This window comes from Salvelinus namaycush, chromosome 28, assembly GCF_016432855.1.
Source record: "Salvelinus namaycush isolate Seneca chromosome 28, SaNama_1.0, whole genome shotgun sequence".
NCBI lineage: Eukaryota > Metazoa > Chordata > Actinopteri > Salmoniformes > Salmonidae > Salvelinus > Salvelinus namaycush.
This window is the reverse complement of record NC_052334.1, coordinates 24,030,443-24,050,928: the sequence shown is the minus strand read 5'-3', so window position 1 is coordinate 24,050,928 and position 20,486 is coordinate 24,030,443. Positions and strand designations below refer to the sequence as shown.

At 43.3% G+C, this 20,486-nt stretch overlaps 1 pseudogene; it reads left to right on the top strand.

The window, feature by feature from the left end:
• The first annotated feature begins 7,611 nt into the window (after positions 1–7,611).
• LOC120023280 lies at positions 7,612–18,991 on the top strand (annotated as a pseudogene).
• The last annotated feature ends 1,495 nt before the right edge of the window (positions 18,992–20,486 follow it).

Below are 20,486 nucleotides of genomic sequence, written 5' to 3'. Positions count from 1 at the left end.
TAGTCAAAGACCCCAGCCACCCCAGTCATAGACTGTTCTCTCTACTACCGCATGGCAAGCGGTACCGGAGTGCCAAGTCTAGGACAAAAGGCTTCTCAACAGTTTTTTCCCCCAAGCCATAAGACTCATGAAAAGGTAATCAAATGGCTACTTGGACTAATTGCATTGTGTGCCTCCCCAACCCCTATTTTTACGCTGCTGCTACTCTCTGTTTATCATATATGCATAGTCACTTTAACTATACATTCATGTACATACTACCTCAATCAGCCTGACTAACCAGTGTCTGTATGTAGCCTCGCTACTGTATATAGCCTGTCTTTTTACTGTTGTTTTATTTCTTTACTTACCTATTGTTCACCTAACACCTTTTTTGCACTATTGGTTAGAGCCTGTAAGTAAGCATTTCACTGTTGTATTCGGCGCATGTGACAAATGAACTTTGATTTGATGCGAGCAGTCTGGTCAGCATGTAAGCATGTACAGTACTAGTCAAGTTTGGACACACCTACTCATTCAAGCGATTTTATTTTTTACTATTTTCTACATTGTAGAATAATAGTGAAGACATAAACTATGAAATAACACATAGGTAGTAACCCAAAAAGTGTTAAACAAATCAAAATACATTTTATATATTAGATTCTTCAAAGTAGCCACCCTTTGCCTTGATGATAGCTTTGCACACTCTTGGCATTCTCTCAACCAGCTTCATGAGGAATGCTTTTCCAACAGTCTTGTTCCCACATATGCTGAGCACTTGTTGGCTGCTTTTCCTTCACTCTGTGGTCCAACTCATCCCAAACCATCTCAATTGGGTTGAGGTCAGGTGATTGTGAAGGCCAGGTCATCTGATTCAGTACTCCATCAGTCTCCTTCTTGGTCAAACAGCTCTTACACAGCCTGAAGGTCTGTTTTGGGTCATTGTCCTGTTGAAAAATAAATGACAGTCCCACTAAGCGCAAACCAGATGGGATAGCGTATCACTGCAGAATGCTGTGCTAGCCATGCTGGTTAAGTGTGTCTTGAATTCTAAATTAATCACAGACAGTGTCACCAGCAAACCTCCATGCTTCATGGTGGGAACCACACATGCGGAGATCATTTGTTTACTTACTCTGGATCTCATCAAAGACACGGCGGTTGGAACCAACAATCTCAAATTTGGACTCATCAGACCAAAGGACAGATTTCCACCGGTCTAATGTCCATTGTTCGTGTATCTTGGCCCAAGCAAGTCTCTTCTTATTATTGGTGTCCTTTTAGTAGTGGTTTCTTTGCAGCTATTTGACCATGAAGGCCTGATTCACGCAGTCTCCTCTGAATAGTTGATGTTGAGATGTGTCTGTTACTTGAACACTGTGAAGCATATATTTGGGCTGCAATCTGAGGTGCAGTTCACTCTAATGAATTTATCCTCTGCCGCAGAGGTAACTCTGGGTCTTCCTTTCCTGTGGGGGGTCCTCATGAGAGCCAGTTTCGTCATAGCGTTTGATAGTTTTTGCGACTGCACTTGAAGAAACGTTCAAAGTTCTTGAAATTTTCCGCATCGAAAAATGTTCCGCACCTTCATGTCTTAAAGTAATGATGGACTGTAATTTCTCTTTGCTTATTTGAGCTGTTCTTGCCATAATATGGACTTGGTGTTTTACCAAATAGGGTGTTTTATTGGTGTTTTACCAAATCTTCTGTATACCACCCCTACCTTGTCACAACACAACTGATTGGCTCAAACGCATTAAGAAGGAGAGAAATTCCACAAATTAACTTTTAACAAGGCACACCTTTTAATTGAAAAGCATTCCAGGTGACTACCTCATGAATCTGGTTGAGAGAATGCCAAGAGTGTGAAAAGCTGTCAGCAAGGCAAAGAGTGGCTACTTTGAAGAATCTCAAATATAAAATATATTTTGATTTGTTTAACACTTTTTTGGGTGACTACATGACTCCATATGTGTTATTTCAAAGTTTTGATGTCTTCACTATTAGTCTATAATGTAGAAAAATTATGGAATGAATAGGTGAAAAACCCTGGAAGAAAAACCCTGGAATGAATAGGTGTGTCCAAACTTTTGATTGGTACTGTATGTGTATGTCTGACCAGCTTGTTGGTGTTATGCTCCTGCTTCAGGCTGTCCAGGCTGCGCTGGCCCTGCTCCAGCTCTTCCACCAGCTGGCCCAGGCGTTCCACCAGGTCCTGATGAGTGAGGGACAGGGTCTCATGGCGCCGGATGATGGGCATCACCAAGGAGTCTGCCCCATATTCCAGGTAATCTACATTCAGAGGCAGGTTAAGAAACAAACATACTTATTGTATTGTACTTCACAACCAACACTGTCATTTTATGTTTATTTGTTGAAGGCAACAATCCAATTTTTCAACATTAATTTCAAACAATAGTTTTCTAGAGCTAGGTATTGATTCAATTAAGATAATCAACTAAGAGAATACAGTATATTCAACTTCAAAAAACATTAACTTACTCTCCGGGAGAAAATCTAACATTTTCATCATGTAGTCTTCGTACATTTTATACTTGGTCACCCTGTCCTTTAAATACTGCTGCCTGTAGGGATTGGGGAAAAAGATATCAGGTGAAGAGGGACCAACAAGTATTTGTGCAAGATGATTCCCAATCCAAAAACCAGCTCCCATTTACCTGGCCTGCAGTTTTTCCAGCTGTTCAGTGAACTCCTCTTTCTCGTTCTGCTTCAGATCGTTCTGCTTCCTCGCTGCCTGGTACTTCTTCAGGGCCCGACGGCGCTTTACCTCATTGTCCTCAACAAACTTCTCAAATTTCTTAGCTCTGTCTTTAGTCTGGATGAGATCATAAACCCAAGGGAAAGAGTCAAGAGAGGACGTACACATAAGCAGGTAAATAGTGTATATCTTGGTTCTATGTTAAGCCTATACAGTATCTGTATCATTTCACCTGTCCATGGATTTGAAATGCCTTAGCTCATCATGAATTGTGTATTATAAACTAGGTGGTTCGAGCCCTACATGCTGATTGGCTGAAAGCTGTGGTATATCACAGGTATGACAACATTTTATTTTTACTGCTCTAATTACGTTGGTAACCAGTTAATAATAGCAATAAGGTACCTCGGAAGTGTAATATATGGCCAATATATCACAGCTAAGGGCTGTGTCCTAGCACTCCGCGTTGTGTCGTGCAGAAGAACAGCCCTTAGCCGTGGTATATTGGCCATATACCACACCCTCTCTGGCCTTATTGCTTAAATGTAACTCACCGCCTGCTGTTTCAGCTCTAGCTCTGTCTTCCTCTGTGCAAGGGCCTGCATGCGGCCTTTGAATTCCTGTCGTTTCTGTGCCAGCTGCCTATCCACTTCATCCACCTCCACCTGCTTCTTCAGAACAAGGGTTCTCTGTAATGTGTTCACTCCTGTCTCCAGGACTCTGCTAGCGGTCTACATGGGAAATCACTAGTCACAAGAATACTTAACATCAAATATATCTACACCAAGACACTGGCCTATGTTTTGTGTTCAAATAAAATCTCATTAGGACTACTTACCTCTGTTATAACAGGTATGTGATTGACATTTTCATCTTCTTGTCTATGTCAGGGGAAATATGTAATCCAAACGTTTAATGGCAATGTAGTGCTGAAATAGGTAGTCCATTACAACTAAACTTGAGCTGCATAATTGTGCAATATAATTAAAATGCAAATCATGATGCATCCAATTGTCATGGACCTACGATATGATTATTCAATTCAAGTTTATAAAGACATAATGATTGTGGCCAGAAAGATTAGCAAAACTGAAGGTGAACAGATGTGCTATAATTATAATGCATAAGATTATAAAAGTTGATTGTAACATACCTAGTTTCCTCAAATTGCGTTACAAAAATGTTTTTCATTCTATTCTCCACTTTCAGCTTCAGACGAGGATCACCATTGTTTATACAAGGAAGAGTCTCCATATTTTTAGGCGTTGTAACTTTTATTTTGTAAAATAAGTATGATCCTTGAGAGTGAACAGAACTCCAATAAGATTATAACGCGCAGCATTTGTTGTGTTCCTGAAATAATTGTTCCGTGCACACGAACAAGAGAGCAACAAAGGTCTTCCGGATTGGGTGTTCTCCTGAATTTGTGTTACATGTTGCCGAGGAACCAGGGGGAAGGGAGAGGGAATGCGAGAGGATCGTTTCTCGGTTGACATAGCAACTGCCCGGGAGGCGTTCTAATTCACCGATGGAAAGCAAGTGAAAGGTACTCCACAAAAGGCAGTCGCCTTTATAAATTGTTAAGACTGACATTGCGACCACATCATAAACTTTGGCTCAATCTAAATAGAACAATTCTTATACATTAGATTTTAAATTCAGTACCAGACAAAAGTTTGGATGCACCTACTCTAGGCCTTTCTAGGGAGTTTTTCCTAGCCACCGTGTTTCTACACCTGCATTGCTTGCTGTTTTTGGGGTTTTAGGCTGGGTTTCTGTACAGCACTTTGTGACATTAGCTGATGTAAGAAGGGCTTTATAAATAAATTTGATTTTGATTGATTGACCTACTCATTTAAAGGGTTTTTCTTTATTCTTACTTTTTTCTACATTGTAGAATAATAGTGAAGACATCAAAACTATGAAATAACACATGTGTAGTAACACAAAAAGTGTTAAACAAATCAAAACATATTGTAGATTCTTCAAAGCAGCCACACTTTGCCTTGATGACAGCTTTGCACACTCTTGGCATTCTCTCAACCAGCTTCACCTGGAATGCTTTTCCAGCGGTCTTGAAGGGGTTCCCACATATGCTGAGCACTTGTTGGCTGCTTTTCCTTCACTCTGTGGTCCAACTCATCCCAAACCATCTCAATTGGGTTGGGGTCGGGTGATTGTGGAGGCCAGGTCATCTGATGCAGCACTCCATCACTCTCCTTCTTGGTCAAATAGCCCTTACACATCCTGGAGGTCTGTTTTGGGTCATTGTCCTGTTGAAAAAACATTTATAGTCCCACTAAGTGCAAACCAGATGGGATGGCGTATCGCTGCAGAATGCTGTGGTAGCCATGCTGTTTAAGTGTGTCTTGAATTCTAAATAAATCACAGACAGTGTCACCAGCAAATCTCCATGCTTCATGGTGGGAACCACACATGCAGAAATGTGTTTACTTACTCTGCATCTCACAAAGACATGGCGGTTGGACTCATCAGACAAAAGGACAGATTTCCAACGGTCTAATGTCCATTGCTCATGTTTCTTGGCCCAAGCAAGTCTCTTCTTCTTATTGGTGTCCTTTAGTAGTGGTTTCTTTGCAGTAATTCGGCCATGAAGGCCTGATTCACGCAGTCTCCTCTGAACAGTTGATGTGTCTGTTACTTGAACGCTGTGAGGTGCAGTTCACTTTAATGAACTTATCCTTTGCAGCAGAGGTAATTCTGGATCTTCCTTTCCTGTGGCGGTCCTCATGAGAGCCAGTTTCATCATAGGGCTTGGTGGTTTTTGCGACTGCACTTGAAGAAACGTTCAAAGTTCTTGACATTTTCTGTATTGACTGACCTTCATGTCTTCAAGTAATGATGGACTGTCGTTTCTCTTTGCTTGTTTGAGCTGTTCTTGCCATAATATGGACTTGGTGTTTTACCAAATAGGGCTATCCTCTGTATACCACCCCTACCTTGTCACAACACAACTGATTGGCTCAAACGCATTAAGAAGGAAAGAAATTCCAGAAATTAACTTTTAACAAGGCACACCTGTTCATTGAAATGCATTCCAGGTGACCTCATGAAGCTGGTTGAGATAATGCCAAGAGTGTGCAAGCTGTCATCAAGGCAATGGGTGGTTACTTTGAAGAATCTCAAATATAAAATATATTTTGGTTTTTGTCACACTTTTCTGGTTACTACATGATTCCATATGTTATTTCATTGTTTTAATGTCTTCACTATTATTCTACAGTGTAGAAAATAGTAAAAATAAAGATAAACCCTGGGATTAGTAGGTGTGTCCAAACTTTTGACTGGTACTATATATAGATATCTGCATGCATGGTCAATAACTGTAAGGTATCCAGCCTACTTGATCGGTGCCAGCATTTTTCTTGATTCTATCTATATTGACTTCAGATAGTTTTCCAGATGAGTAGACCAGGATCTAGTTCATCAACCTAGCCTCAGAGCATTTCATATTATTCTGTATGTAAATCCGAGGCACTCCATTTAGTATGATATGTTACATTTTGTATGGTATGTATTAATTTGTGGATGTCCATTACCCATTTCGTATTATATGTTACGAATTTGCAAAACGTACAATATGTTACAAATGTGCCAAATCAAATGTTATTTGTCACATACACATGTTTAGCAGATGTTATTGCGGGTGTAATGACATGCTTATGTTTCTAGGTCCAACAGTGCAGTAATATCTAACAATACACACAATCTAAGGTAAAGGAATGGAATATTTAATTTTACCTTTATTTAACTAGGCAAGTCAGTTAAGAACAAATTCTTATTTACAATGACGGCCTAGGAACAGTGGGTTAACTGCCTTGTTCAGGGGCAGAATGACAGATTTTTACCTTGTCAGCTCGGGGATTCGATCTTGCAACCTTTCGGTTTCTAGTCCAACGCTCTATGTACAATATGTTACGAATTTGATAAAAGTATAATATGTTATGAGTTCTAGCTAGGTGGCTAATGTTAGCTAGCTGGCTAACGTTAGCTAGGCTAGGGGTTACGGTTAGGATTCGGGGAAGGGTTAGCTAAAAGGGTTAGGGTTAGATTAGCTAACATGCTAAGTAGTTGCAAATTAGCTAAAAAGTAGTAAGTAGTTGAAAAGTTGCTCATTACCTAAAGTGCTAAAGTTGTCCGTGATGAGATTCAAACTGTCAACCTTTTGAGTTGCTGGACATTCGCATTATACACCCATCCATCCCGACCAACCACCCTTCTTTCATTTTTGCTTTAACTATCTGTGTTATGTAACCATACCAAAGGTAACATATCATACTAATTTGAGTGTTTTGGGATTCATGTTTACTATGTTAAGTCTAGTCTGTGAGACCAGGCTGAGTTCATTTGACACAAAAAATTAAATATTTATTACAGCCAAGTCAGTAGGCTACAGTTTCAATTTAACAAAGTATCAACTGAATACCACTTTGGTTTGCAATGGGTAGATTATAATCTACACCTCAACCATTTCCAACAGTGTCTAACTGTCAACAACTGATGCTCTGCAATTTTCAGAAAATATAATTGAGCAAGTTGCTAAGCCTGTTTTAAGGAGATATGTTGATAAACCAGATCGGCAGTAATTATTACATTTGGAATTTAAAGCCAAGATTTTCTCACTCATCAGAAGTAAACATTATGCTGGTTACAGTGGTGGTGTCATGTTTTAAGATGTAATGGTATGACATTGGATCTTAACCAGACCAAGACACATTTACTAGACTGTCAAGACTTGACAGTTAGACAGGAAATGGCAATCAGTACCATTGAACCCACAGCCTCAACCAGTGTTATTGTCTAAAACAGATATTGGAGATATGCTTTAGGGTGCTCTGAAGTAGGAATGTTATTCTGAGACTGTCAGAGAGAGCTTTGGGAATTCAAAGATGGAGAAATTCAGCATTAACTTCATAATACGTATGTTTATCTATAAATATGTTTTAGACTTTGTCTGAAAAATTGTTTTATATACTGCAGAAGGCTTTTTACTTCCCCAATACATTTTAACATTGCCTTTTTGCAGAGCTAATCTTATTTCTGGATGTTTGCTGTTTATTTTCTTATCACTGAGTGATTATCTTATGTGTCACAAAAGTTGTATAGATATCACCAGGGACTGTAATTGAAGCTGTTGTGTGGGTGATTGTAATACTCCTTCATAACCTCTGCCATAGCCATGTAAGCCCTCAAGCCAGAGAGGCCTTGAATAAGAGCAGTGGAATCAAGTGGAACCAAACAAAGCTAAACATGCATCACCACTGCTGGGGCTACATGCTCCCTAGTCTGGCAGCACAGATAGCTGTTCTCTCTCCCAACAGGAGTGTCTGGCTCTTAGGTTACTCCACATGTGGAAAACTTATGACTATGTGTACATTATTTGTTTCAGGATTTAACATTTTCTGCCTTTGATTTTGCATGCCACCTCTTTCATGAATCAAGGTGATGCAGCTCAATTTTGTTGTGCGCTCTCATTTCGCCCTTCTTATTTCATGACTGCAGGATTTTAAAGGGAAATTCTTAATTCTATGTTTGATGACTGAGTGGTATATTTTGTTTTATGATTCATTCATTCATTCAAGCCCCTATCACTCACTATATGGTGGGATATACAGCAGCCATAGGCATCAAACTCTGAAGAGCATCATGTGGTAACAGGCACTTATGCTCATATTGTTAAGATTTCCATGCTGTTCAGCATTTTTGCACAAATGCTATATGGTAAAGAAGCCATCATTTGACTTTTTTACCGAATGGAGTTGGGTTAATAATTTTGTTTATATAACCAGGGCCATTTTTTACATTTGACAATTCCAGTCAAATTAATATAACACCTATTTATAATGTACCAAAATATAAAAACACATGCCTGTTTGCAAATGTCATAATAAAAACTAACGGGGTAATGGAGAACAGATGCCCAAAGTATCCTGATTTTGTAATTTGTAATTGTAATTGTAATTGTAATTTGCCTTTATCTTTGGGCGGAGGATGCTGGAGTGCCTTCACATGTCAATACGGTCCTAAAATAATCTCTGAAAGCACCGCTGAGCCCTGGCTATCCTCCCCCCGCTGCTGTCATTGCTCGACCGCTGCTCTGCCGCGTGTGTCCTCTACAACGCGTGTGGATGCGCTAAAATAATGATGAGATTTACTTATTCTGAGTATCGCAATTTTGTTATGATGGGAACAAGAGCAACCCGTCTTTAGGTAAAGTATCCAACGATGTGGGCTCCCGAGTAGCGCAGCGGTTTAAGGGACTGCATCTCAGTGCTAGAGGCGTCACTACAGACCCTAGTTCGATTCCAGGTTGTATCACAACCGGCCGTGATTGGGAGTCCCATAGGGCTGCGCACAATTGTCACAACGTCGTCCGGGTTAGGGTTTGGCTGGCCTAGGCAGATATTGTAAATAATAATTTGTTGTTAACTGACTTTCCTAACTAAATAAAGGTTAAGTACAGGCCTACATATTTATTTAAATAAAAATGCGTTGATCGGCGACGACTTTGTCAGAGTCAGCTGAGTGAGTATTTTGTTAATTGTGAAGCGCAGTGCAATCCCCGTGGACTGAATTAGTGGGGTCTGTTTCAGTCTATTAAACATTTATATTTTATATAATTAATTACAATATTTATTGATTTACAAGGACCCTACATTATTGCCATTATATCTAAACACTAGAAAATATAATCACGGATTTGCTTACTCTTTATTTAAAAACATGAACAACTAGATTTATGAGAGAACTCGGTATCTAAATCCTGCATCAATTAACCTACATTCTGCATTGTCTCTTCAAGTCATTTGCCTTCCCTCTTCATTGTAGGGATGTAGATCCAACAGTGTTTGCCATCCAGAGAGGAGATGCTCAAGCTGTGAAAGAGCTGTCAGTGACTGCACCACTCAGCCTGATGAAAGAGAACAAAGAAGGATTAATACCTTTGCATGAGGCTGCATATTGTGGCCAAGCTGAATGCATAAAGGCACTGCTGAAAGGTACACATTGAAAGCATAATTTTTATAGTCTTTAAATGCAAATCCTTGCCTTTGTTAATGGGGCTCAATTAAATTGGGGTTGAATTATAGACTGGATGTTAAAGCATGTTAAAGCATTTTGTTTATGTGTATATTATTTCCCCTCCAGCCCAACCAGGATTAGTTGACAAGTGCATCCTCTAAGAACAGGCTGCTCTCCTCCTGTCATTTTCCGGGCAGCAACTGTCATGTGTGCAATGCCTCCTACAGGCAGGGCCAGACCCTGACATCAGCAGCAAGAACAAAGAGAGACTCCCCTATACAAAGGTACAGCACCCTACGTGGCTATAGCATGTACGATAATGGCTTTGAGGAATATGTAGGCCTGTACTGAAGCATGGTGTCTTCTGCCAGTCTGTCTAAACCAATGTTCTCTGATGCCTTCTAGCGTGTGAGTGGGAGAACGTGGACATTTTTTTAAATGTATTTTTATTTAACCTTTATTTAACCTTTACAATCACGGCCTACCCCGGCAAAACCCGGACGACGCTGGACCAATTGTGCGCCGCCCTATGGGACTCCCAATCACGGTCAGATGTGATTCAGCCTGGATTCAAACCAGGGACTGTAGTGTCGCCTCTTGCACTGAGATGCAGTGCCTTAGACCACTGCGCCACTCGGGAGCCCCAAATGGTGAGCCTCATCCTGTCATTCGGTGCCACAGTGAGCCAGAGGTGTAACCGGGGCTGGACAGCCCTCCACGAGGCAGTGTGCAGGGACAACATAGAGATTTGGTATTTTATTAGGATCCCCATTAGCTGTTGCAAAAGCAGCAGCTACTCTTCCTGGGGTCCACACAAAACATGACATAATACAGAACATCAATAGACAAGAACAGGTCAAGGACAGAACTACATAATTTTTTTTAAAGGCACACGGAGGCCTACATACAGTGGGGCAAAAAAGTATTTAGTCACCCACCAATTGTGCAAATTCTCCCACTTAAAAAGATGAGAGAGGCCTGTAATTTTCATCATAGGTACACTTCAACTATGACAGACAAAATGAGAAAAAAAATTCCAGAAAATCACATTGTAGGATTTTTAATGAATTTATTTGCAAATTATGGTGGAAAATAAGTATTTGGTCACCTACAAACAAGCAAGATTTCTGGCTCTCACAGACCTGTAACTTCTTCTTTAAGAGGCTCCTCTGTCCTCCACTCGTTACCTGTATTAATGGCACCTGTTTGAACTTGTTATCAGTATAAAAGACACCTGTCCACAACCTCAAACAGTCACACTCCAAACTCCACTATGGCCAAGACCAAAGAGCTGTCAAAGGACACCAGAAACAAACTTGTAGACCTGCACCAGACCGGGAAGACTGAATCTGCAATAGGTAAGCAGCTTGGTTTGAAGAAATCAACTGTGGGAGCAATTATTAGGAAATGGAAGACATACAAGACCACTGATAATCTCCCTCAATCTGGGGCTCCACGCAAGATCTCACCCCGTGGGGTCAAAATGATCACAAGAACGGTGAGCAAAAATCCCAGAACCACACGGGGGGACCTAGTGAATGACCTGCAGAGAGCTGGGACCAAAGTAACAAAGCCTACCGTCAGTAACACACTACGTCACCAGGGACTCAAATCCTGCAGTGCCAGACGTGTCCCCCTGCTTAAGCCAGTACATGTCCAGGCCCGTCTGAAGTTTGCTAGAGAGCATTTGGATGATCCAGAAGAAGATTGGGAGAATGTCATATGTTCAGATGAAACCAAAATATAACTTGTTGGTAAAAACTCAACTCGTCGTGTTTGGAGGACAAAGAATGCTGAGTTGCATCCAAAGAACACCATACCTACTGTGAAGCATGGGGGTGGAAACATCATGCTTTGGGGCTGTTTTTCTGCAAAGGGACCAGGACGACTGATCCGTGTAAAGGAAAGAATGAATGGGGCCATGTATCGTGAGATTTTGAGTGAAAACCTCCTTCCACCAGCAAGGGCATTGAAGATTAAACGTGGCTGGGTCTTTCAGCATGACAATGATCCCAAACACACCGCCCGGGCAACGAAGGAGTGGCTTCGTAAGAAGCATTTCAAGGTCCTGGAGTGGCCTAGCCAGTATCCAGGTCTCAACCCCATAGAAAATCTTTGGAGGGAGTTGAAAGTCCGTGTTGCCCAGCAACAGCCCCAAAACATCACTGCTCTAGAGGAGATCTGCATGGAGGAATGGGCCAAAATACCAGCAACAGTGTGTGAAAACCTTGTGAAGACTTACAGAAAACGTTTGACCTCTGTCATTGCCAACAAAGGGTATATAACAAAGTATTGAGATAAACTTTTGTTATTGACCAAATACTTATTTTCCACCATAATTTGCAAATAAATTCATAAAAAATCCTACAATGTGATTTTCTGGATTTTCTTTTCTCATTTTGTTTGTCATAGTTATAGTGTACCTATGATGAAAATTACAGGCCTCTCTCATCTTTTTAAGTGGGAGAACTTGCACAATTGGTGGCTGACTAAATACTTTTTTGCCCCACTGTATCAATACATACACACAAACTATCTAGGTCAAATAGGGGAGAGACGTTGTGCCGTGAGGTGTTGCTTTGTCTGTTTTTTTTAAAACCAGGTTTGCTGTTTATTTGAACAATATGAGATGGAAGGAAGTTCCACGCAATAAGGGCTCTATATAATACTGTATGCTTTCTTGAATTTGTTCTGGATTTGGGGACTGTGAAAATACCCATGGTGGCATGGGTGTGTGTCTCAGAGCTGTGTGTAAGTTGACTTTGCAAACGATTTGGGATTTCCAACACATTAATGTTTCTTATAAAAAGAAGTGATGCAGTCAGTCTCTCCTCAACTCTTAGCTAAGAGAGACTGGCATGCATAGTATTTATATCAGCCCTCTGATTACAATGAAGAGCAAAACGTGCCGCTCTGTTCTGGGCCAGCGGCAGCTCACTATTTCCTTGCAGCACTGGACCATGACTGGACAATAATCAAGATTAGAGCCTGGAGAACTTGCTTTTTGGATTATGGTGTCAAAAAAGCAAAGCAAGTCTTATTACGGACAGACCTCTCCCCATCTTTACAACCACTTAATCTATATGTTTTGACCATGACAGGTTACAATCTAAGATAATGCCAAGTAATTTAATCTCTAAACTTGTTCAACAACCACACCATTCATTACCAGATTCAGCTGAGGTCTAGAACTTAAGGAATGATTTGTACCAAATACAATGCTCTTAGTTTTAGAGATGCTCAGGATCAGTTTATTACTGGCAACCCATTTCAAAACAAACTGCTAGTCTATGTTAAGGGTTTCAGTGACATTTAACATTTTACATTTAAGTCATTTAGCAGACGCTCTTATCCAGAGCGACTTACAAGTTGGTGCATTCACCTTATGATATCCAGTGGAACAACCACTTTACAATAGCGCATCTAACTCTTTTAAGGGGGGGGGGGGGGGGGTTAGAAGGATTACTTTATCCTATCCTAGGTATTCCTTAAAGAGGTGGTGTTTTAGTTGTTTCCGGAAGGTGGTGATTGACTCCGCTGACCTGGCGTCGTGGGGGAGTTTGTTCCACCATTGGGGTGCCAGAGCAGCGAACAGTTTTGACTGGGCTGAGCGGGAGCTGTACTTCCTCAGAGGTAGGGAGGCGAGCAGGCCAGAGGTGGATGAACGCAGTGCCCTTGTTTGGGTGTAGGGCCTGATCAGAGCCTGAAGGTACGGAGGTGCCGTTCCCCTCACAGCTCCGTAGGCAAGCACCATGGTCTTGTAGCGGATGCGAGCTTCAACTGGAAGCCAGTGGAGAGAGCGGAGGAGCGGGGTGACGTGAGAGAACTTGGGAAGGTTGAACACCAGACGGGCTGCGGCGTTCTGGATGAGTTGTAGGGGTTTAATGGCACAGGCAGGGAGCCCAGCCAACAGCGAGTTGCAGTAGTCCAGACGGGAGATGACAAGTGCCTGGATTAGGACCTGCGCCGCTTCCTGTGTGAGGCAGGGTCATACTCTGCGAATGTTGTAGAGCATGAACCTACAGGAACGGGTCACCGCCTTGATGTTAGTTGAGAACGACAGCGTGTTGTCCAGGATCACGCCAAGGTTCTTAGCACTCTGGGAGGAGGACACAATGGAGTTGTCAACCGTGATGGCGAGATCATGGAACGGGCAGTCCTTCCCCGGGAGGAAGAGCAGCTCCGTCTTGCCGAGGTTCAGCTTGAGGTGGTGATCCGTCATCCACACTGATATGTCTGCCAGACATGCAGAGATGCGATTCGCCACCTGGTTATCAGAAGGGGGAAAGGAGAAGATTAATTGTGTGTCGTCTGCATAGCAATGATAGGAGAGACCATGTGAGGATATGACAGAGCCAAGTGACTTGGTGTATAGCGAGAATAGGAGAGGGCCTAGAACAGAGCCCTGGGGGACACCAGTGGTGAGAGCACGTGGTGCGGAGACAGATTCTCGCCACGCCACCTGGTAGGAGCGACCTGTCAGGTAGGACGCAATCCAAGCGTGGGCCGCGCCGGAGATGCCCAACTCGGAGAGGGTGGAGAGGAGGATCTGATGGTTCACTGTATCAAAGGCAGCCGATAGGTCTAGAAGGATGAGAGCAGAGGAGAGAGAGTTAGCTTTAGCAGTGCGGAGCGCCTCCGTGACACAGAGAAGAGCAGTCTCAGTTGAATGACTAGTCTTGAAACCTGACTGATTTGGATCAAGAAGGTCATTCTGAGAGAGATAGCAGGAGAGCTGGCCAAGGACGGCACGTTCAAGAGTTTTGGAGAGAAAAGAAAGAAGGGATACTGGTCTGTAGTTGTTGACATCGGAGGGATCGAGTGTAGGTTTTTTCAGCAGGGGTGCAACTCTCGCTCTCTTGAAGGCGGAAGGGACGTAGCCAGCGGTCAAGGATGAGTTGATGAGCGAGGTGAGGTAAGGGAGAAGGTCTCCGGAAATGGCCTGGAGAAGAGAGGAGGGGATAGGGTCAAGCGGGCAGGTTGTTGGGCGGCCGGCCGTCACAAGACGCGAGATTTCATCTGGAGAGAGAGGGGAGAAAGAGGTCAAAGCACAGGGTAGGGCAGTGTGATCAGAACCAGCGGTGTCGTTTGACTTAGCAAACGAGGATCGGATGTCGTCGACCTTCTTTTCAAAATGGTTGACGAAGTCATCCGCAGAGAGGGAGGAGGAGGGGGGGAGGGGGAGGAGGATTCAGGAGGGAGGAGAAGGTGGCAAAGAGCTTCCTAGGGTTAGAGGCAGATGCTTGGAATTTAGAGTGGTAGAAAGTGGCTTTAGCAGCAGAGACAGAAGAGGAGAATGTAGAGAGGAGGGAGTGAAAGGATGCCAGGTCCGCAGGGAGGCGAGTTTTCCTCCATTTCCGCTCGGCTGCCCGGAGCCCTGTTCTGTGAGCTCGCAATGAGTCGTCGAGCCACGGAGCAGGAGGGGAGGACCGAGCCGGCCTGGAGGATAGGGGACATAGAGAGTTAAAGGATGCAGAAAGGGAGGAGAGGAGGGTTGAGGAGGCAGAATCAGGAGATAGGTTGGAGAAGGTTTGAGCAGAGGGAAGAGATGATAGGATGGAAGAGGAGAGAGTAGCGGGGGAGAGAGAGCGAAGGTTGGGACGGCGCGATACCATCCGAGTAGGGGCAGTGTGGGAAGTGTTGGATGAGAGCGAGAGGGAAAAGGATACAAGGTAGTGGTCGGAGACTTGGAGGGGAGTTGCAATGAGATTAGTGGAAGAACAGCATCTAGTAAAGATGAGGTCAAGCGTATTGCCTGCCTTGTGAGTAGGGGGGGAAGGTGAGAGGGTGAGGTCAAAAGAGGAGAGGAGTGGAAAGAAGGAGGCAGAGAGGAATGAGTCAAAGGTAGACGTGGGGAGGTTAAAGTCACCCAGTACTGTGAGAGGTGAGCCATCCTCAGGAAAGGAACTTATCAATCCGTCAAGCTCATTGATGAACTCTCCAAGGGAACCTGGGGGGCGATAAATGATAAGGATGTTAAGCTTGAAAGGGCTGGTAACTGTGACAGCATGGAATTCAAAGGAGGCGATAGACAGATGGGTCAGGGGAGAAAGAGAGAATGTCCACTTGGGAGAGATGAGGATCCCAGTGCCACCACCCCGCTGACCAGAGGCTCTCGGGGTGTGCGAGAACACGTGGGCAGACGAGGAGAGAGCAGTAGGAGTAGCAGTGTTATCTGTGGTAATCCATGTTTCCGTCAGTGCCAAGAAGTCGATGGACTGGAGGGAAGCATAGGCTGAGATGAACTCTGCCTTGTTGGCCGCAGATCGGCAGTTCCAGAGGCTGCCGGAGACCTGGAACTCCACGTGGGTCGTGCGCGCTGAGACCACCAGGTTAGAGTGGCGGCGGCCACGCGGTGTGAAGCGTTTGTATGGTCTGTGCAGAGAGGAGAGAAGAGGGATAGACAGACACATAGTTGACAGGCTACAGAAGAGGCTACGCTAATGCAAAGGAGATTGGAATGACAAGTGGACTACACGTCTCAAATGTTCAGAAAGTTAAGCTTACGTTGCAAAAAATCTTATTGACTAAAATGATAGTGCTGCTGGCTGGTGGAGTAGGCTAGCTAGCAGTGGCTGCGTTGTTGACTTAGTTTGAAAGTGTAGCTGGCTAGGTAGCCTCGGTAACTGGCTAGGTAACCTTGACAATTACTCTAACTACACAATTATCTTGGATACAAAGACAGCAAAGACAACTATGTAGCCAGCTAACACTACACTAATCAAGTCGTTCCGTTGTAATGTAATAGTTTCTACAGTGCTGCAATTCGGTAGACGGTAGACGTTGGCTAGCTGCTAGCTGCTGGCTAGCTAGCAGTGTTGACTAGGACGAAAATAGCTGACTAGCTAACCTCGGTAATTACGATAATACTCCAAACTACACAATTATCTTTGATACAAAGACGGCTATGTAGCTAGCTAAGATCAGACAAGTCAAACCGTTGTACTGTAATGAATTGTAATACTACCTGCGGAGCGAAATGCGAAATGCGACCACTCGCTCCAACCCGGAAGTTGTTAACTTGTGACTTCATTAGCTGTGGTTACTGATGCGTACAGTGCCTTGTGAAAGTATTCACTCCTATTTTGTTTTCTTACAACCTGGAATTAAAATAGATTTTTAGGGTTTTGTATCATTTGATTTACACAACATGCCTACCACTTTGAAGATGCAAAATATTTTTTATTGTGAAACAAACAAGAAATAATTATAAAAAACGGAAAACTTGAGCGTGCATAACTATTCACCTCCCCAAAGTCAATAGTTTGTAGAGCCACCTTTTGCAGCAATTACAGCTGCAAGTCTCTTGGGGCATGTCTCTATAAGCTTGGCATATCTAGCCACTGGGATTTTTGCCCATTCATCAAGACAAAACTGCTCCAGCTCCTTCAAGTCGGATGGGTTCCGCTGGTGTACAGCAATCTTTAAGTCATACCACAGATTCTCAATTGGATTGAGGTCTGGGCTTTGACTAGGCCATTCCAAGACATTTAAATGTTTTCCCTTAAACCACTCGGGTGTTGCTTTAGCAGTATGCTTAGGGTCATTGTCCTGCTGGAATGTGAACCTCCGTCCCAGTCTCAAATCTCTGGAAGACAAACAGGCCCTTCTCAAGAATATCCCTGTATTTAGTGTAACGGATGTGAAATGGCTAGCTAGTTAGCGGTGGTGCGCGCTAATAGCCTTTCAATCGGTGACGTCACTTGCTCTGAGACATTGAAGTAGTGGTTCCCCTTGCTCTGCAAGGGCCGCGGTTTTTGTGGAGCGATGGGTAACGATGCTTCGTGGGTGACTGTTGTTGATGTGTGCAGAGGGTCCCTGGTTCGCGCCCGGGTCGGGGCGAGGGGACGTACTAAAGTTAAACTGTTAAATTGATGCTGTTGACCCGGATCACTGGTTGCTGCTGAAAAGGAGGAGGTCGAAAGGGGGGTGAATGTAACCGATGTGAAATGTACAGTTTAACTTTAGTCCGTCCACTCGCCCCGACCCGGGCGCGAACCAGGGACCCTCTGCACACATCAACAACAGTCACCCACGAAGCACAAACCCACCAACAAACCCACCAAGACTCCTACCTCTACATGTTGCTGCTCCGTATGGACACCATGAGTATGTACGAGTGCACTGTGTTTCTCCTGTCGTGTCTCCTTGTATTACTCATATGTACAGTACTAATGTCCCTTTGTTCCAGTATTGTGTACCTGCTTGTCCCAGTCACCAGTCGGGCCAGAGTTCGCCACAACATGATCAGCCCCCTCCACCTGGCTGCAGAGCACAACCGGGACATGGTCACAGCCATATTGCTCAAGACAGGTGCCAATGTCAACGCCACACTATCCCACAATCGCTCCATGCGATATTCGGATCACTGCATCACAGCACTCTACTTTTCCATTTCCAATGGAAGCACTATTGCTGCCATTCTACTAGCAGCTGTAAGACGGGGTTGTGCCAGGACTATCTCCCTACTGCTGGAGCATGGGGCTGATAACACCAGCATTCCATTCTGTCCTACCACCTTCCCTGGTGCTATCATACTCTGTATGAATAACCTACCTCTTCTCAAGTGCCTTTTGGTCAATGGCTGTGATATCTGGGCCTACTTCAGATGTGCATATGGTTGCAGCCCACACCCAGGACAGCGTGGGCAGCATAGTCATCGACGTCAACACTGTACTGCCTACCAATGACATGTCTCTTTTAACCTGCACATGACTTGTTGCCAGCAAGGTACAGGTAAGGCAAAGTAGGCTCCTATTGTGATCATGATTATTCTGGGAACTTGATAAATAGCCTTTTTGGGGGGGGCACGATGCTCATTATCTTTTCTTTCTGTTCATTCTTATATCACTTAGTTTTGTGAGTTGATCTCGTCACCATCGCCAACTGTGTGTAACTGGGCAGGGCCCATCGTAGACTTACTGCTGGACTACGTTGGTGATGTTCAACTGTGTGGCAGACTCACCGAGCTCCTGGATGGACGGCAGAAATGGCCCAGCATCAAGACCAAGTCATGTGAGTACATCAATGAACACAGACACACACACTCAAACAGGTGGTACAATCTAATACAGTGTTCCCTGCTGTTTCCTCAGTGTCAGCCCATCCACTGATGCACCTGTAGGATCCGTGAGCAGATGGGTGTGTCCAGACTCAGGTCTCTGGACAGCCTACCCCTCCCAGAGACTGCTGCAGTACCTCAGCCTGACCAGACACAGCTTTGATGACTTCTGCCCTGATGGCAAATAAGGCTTGTCAGTGTTCCTGTGTGTTGTGCCTTATAGTATATTACATTACCAGTTTACAGGATTTTTAAAACTGTATTTATGGGGTAGTGATGATTGGGCAAAATGTGTGTAATGGAGAATGTGTGTGTCATGTGCACATACAGTGGATGTGAGCTGCAGGTCTGTAGGTCTGTGTGCAGGTCTGTAGGTCTGTGTGGATGGGCTGATGAATGATGATAAAGGCACAGCAGTTGATAGTCTCCTGAAGAAGTGCAGCATAACTGAGCTAAAATTAACTCAAGGTAAGCTTTTAAAATACCTGTCTTTAAGATGTTTAGGCCGAGTCGAACAAAGGGAGACAATCAATGTGAGGCTTTATGAAGTGTGCTTGCTTGGATGGAATTTACTTGTTGATATTCAGCACTGATTTTGTAATATGTTTTGAAAGTGTGTTTTCAACAGACCTAGTGTAATGAGTGTATATTATAGTTGAGTTGTTGTTGTAACATATTGTAAATGTCAGTGCCAAATGGCTATTGAAAAAGGTGTTCGAACCAAAGAAAGAAATCTAAAGATTTACTGTTTATTTAAAAAATAAATGTAATTTCTCCATTTCACAAGTATTATTTACAAACAAAAAATATCAAGAAATAATGTGGGGAACTATCTGTCAGTCTGTGTTTTACTTTTTGTTGACAAACACCAGTGAACTACAAGTAATTTTGATCAATTCATTTTTAAACCAGTGTATTTAAGAAATATATACACCATGAGGTAATCAACACGCCCGTAGACCTCTCGTTTAGCATAGATTATCACAATGAATCAAAAAATGGACAACGTCAAATGTCACTCCATTCCTATATCAACATAAATTCCCTTCCATTTTAAAAATTAGAAAGATGAAGTCGTCTACATTTTTCAGTTTGAGACGGTGCTAGGATTTTATAATAAATTCCTAATAGACGTTATGGAACCCAAGTGGTAAAGGTGCAGGTGTTCCAAGCAGAAATGTTTGGTGTGAAATGTAAGACTACTTAAGTGCTTATGACTACTCTTTAAAAAAAGAGAAATGCAAAGTTTGAAATAAAAAACAAACGGCATGTCGAACTAAACAAATTATATTTACATATTCATTATTGCTTAGGCAATTAATAAGCTATGTTTATACGTCTGTAATTGTGTTTAAATGAACCCAAACACGTTGAAAATGGATGGCGGGACGGTGGGTTTAGTCGGTATGGGTTTGACCACGACATGGGTGTAGTTCTTATAGCGGTGTGCTATGTCCGGTGTTTCCGTTTCAGCCACTGTGGCTTTCCCCCAGAGTCCCACAGCCGATTGTGGAACAACTATGTGACTCTGAAAGACGTGGTGTCCGTGGTACTGAAACGGACAGAAACCGCACACATTGACGTTATGAGAGGCCACGTCCAGTTTGAGCGGTTCTTTCTCAACAGAGCCACGTCTATTGGAGAGAAACAAGGTCGGTGTTGGTTCCTCGTGAGCTTTTTTTA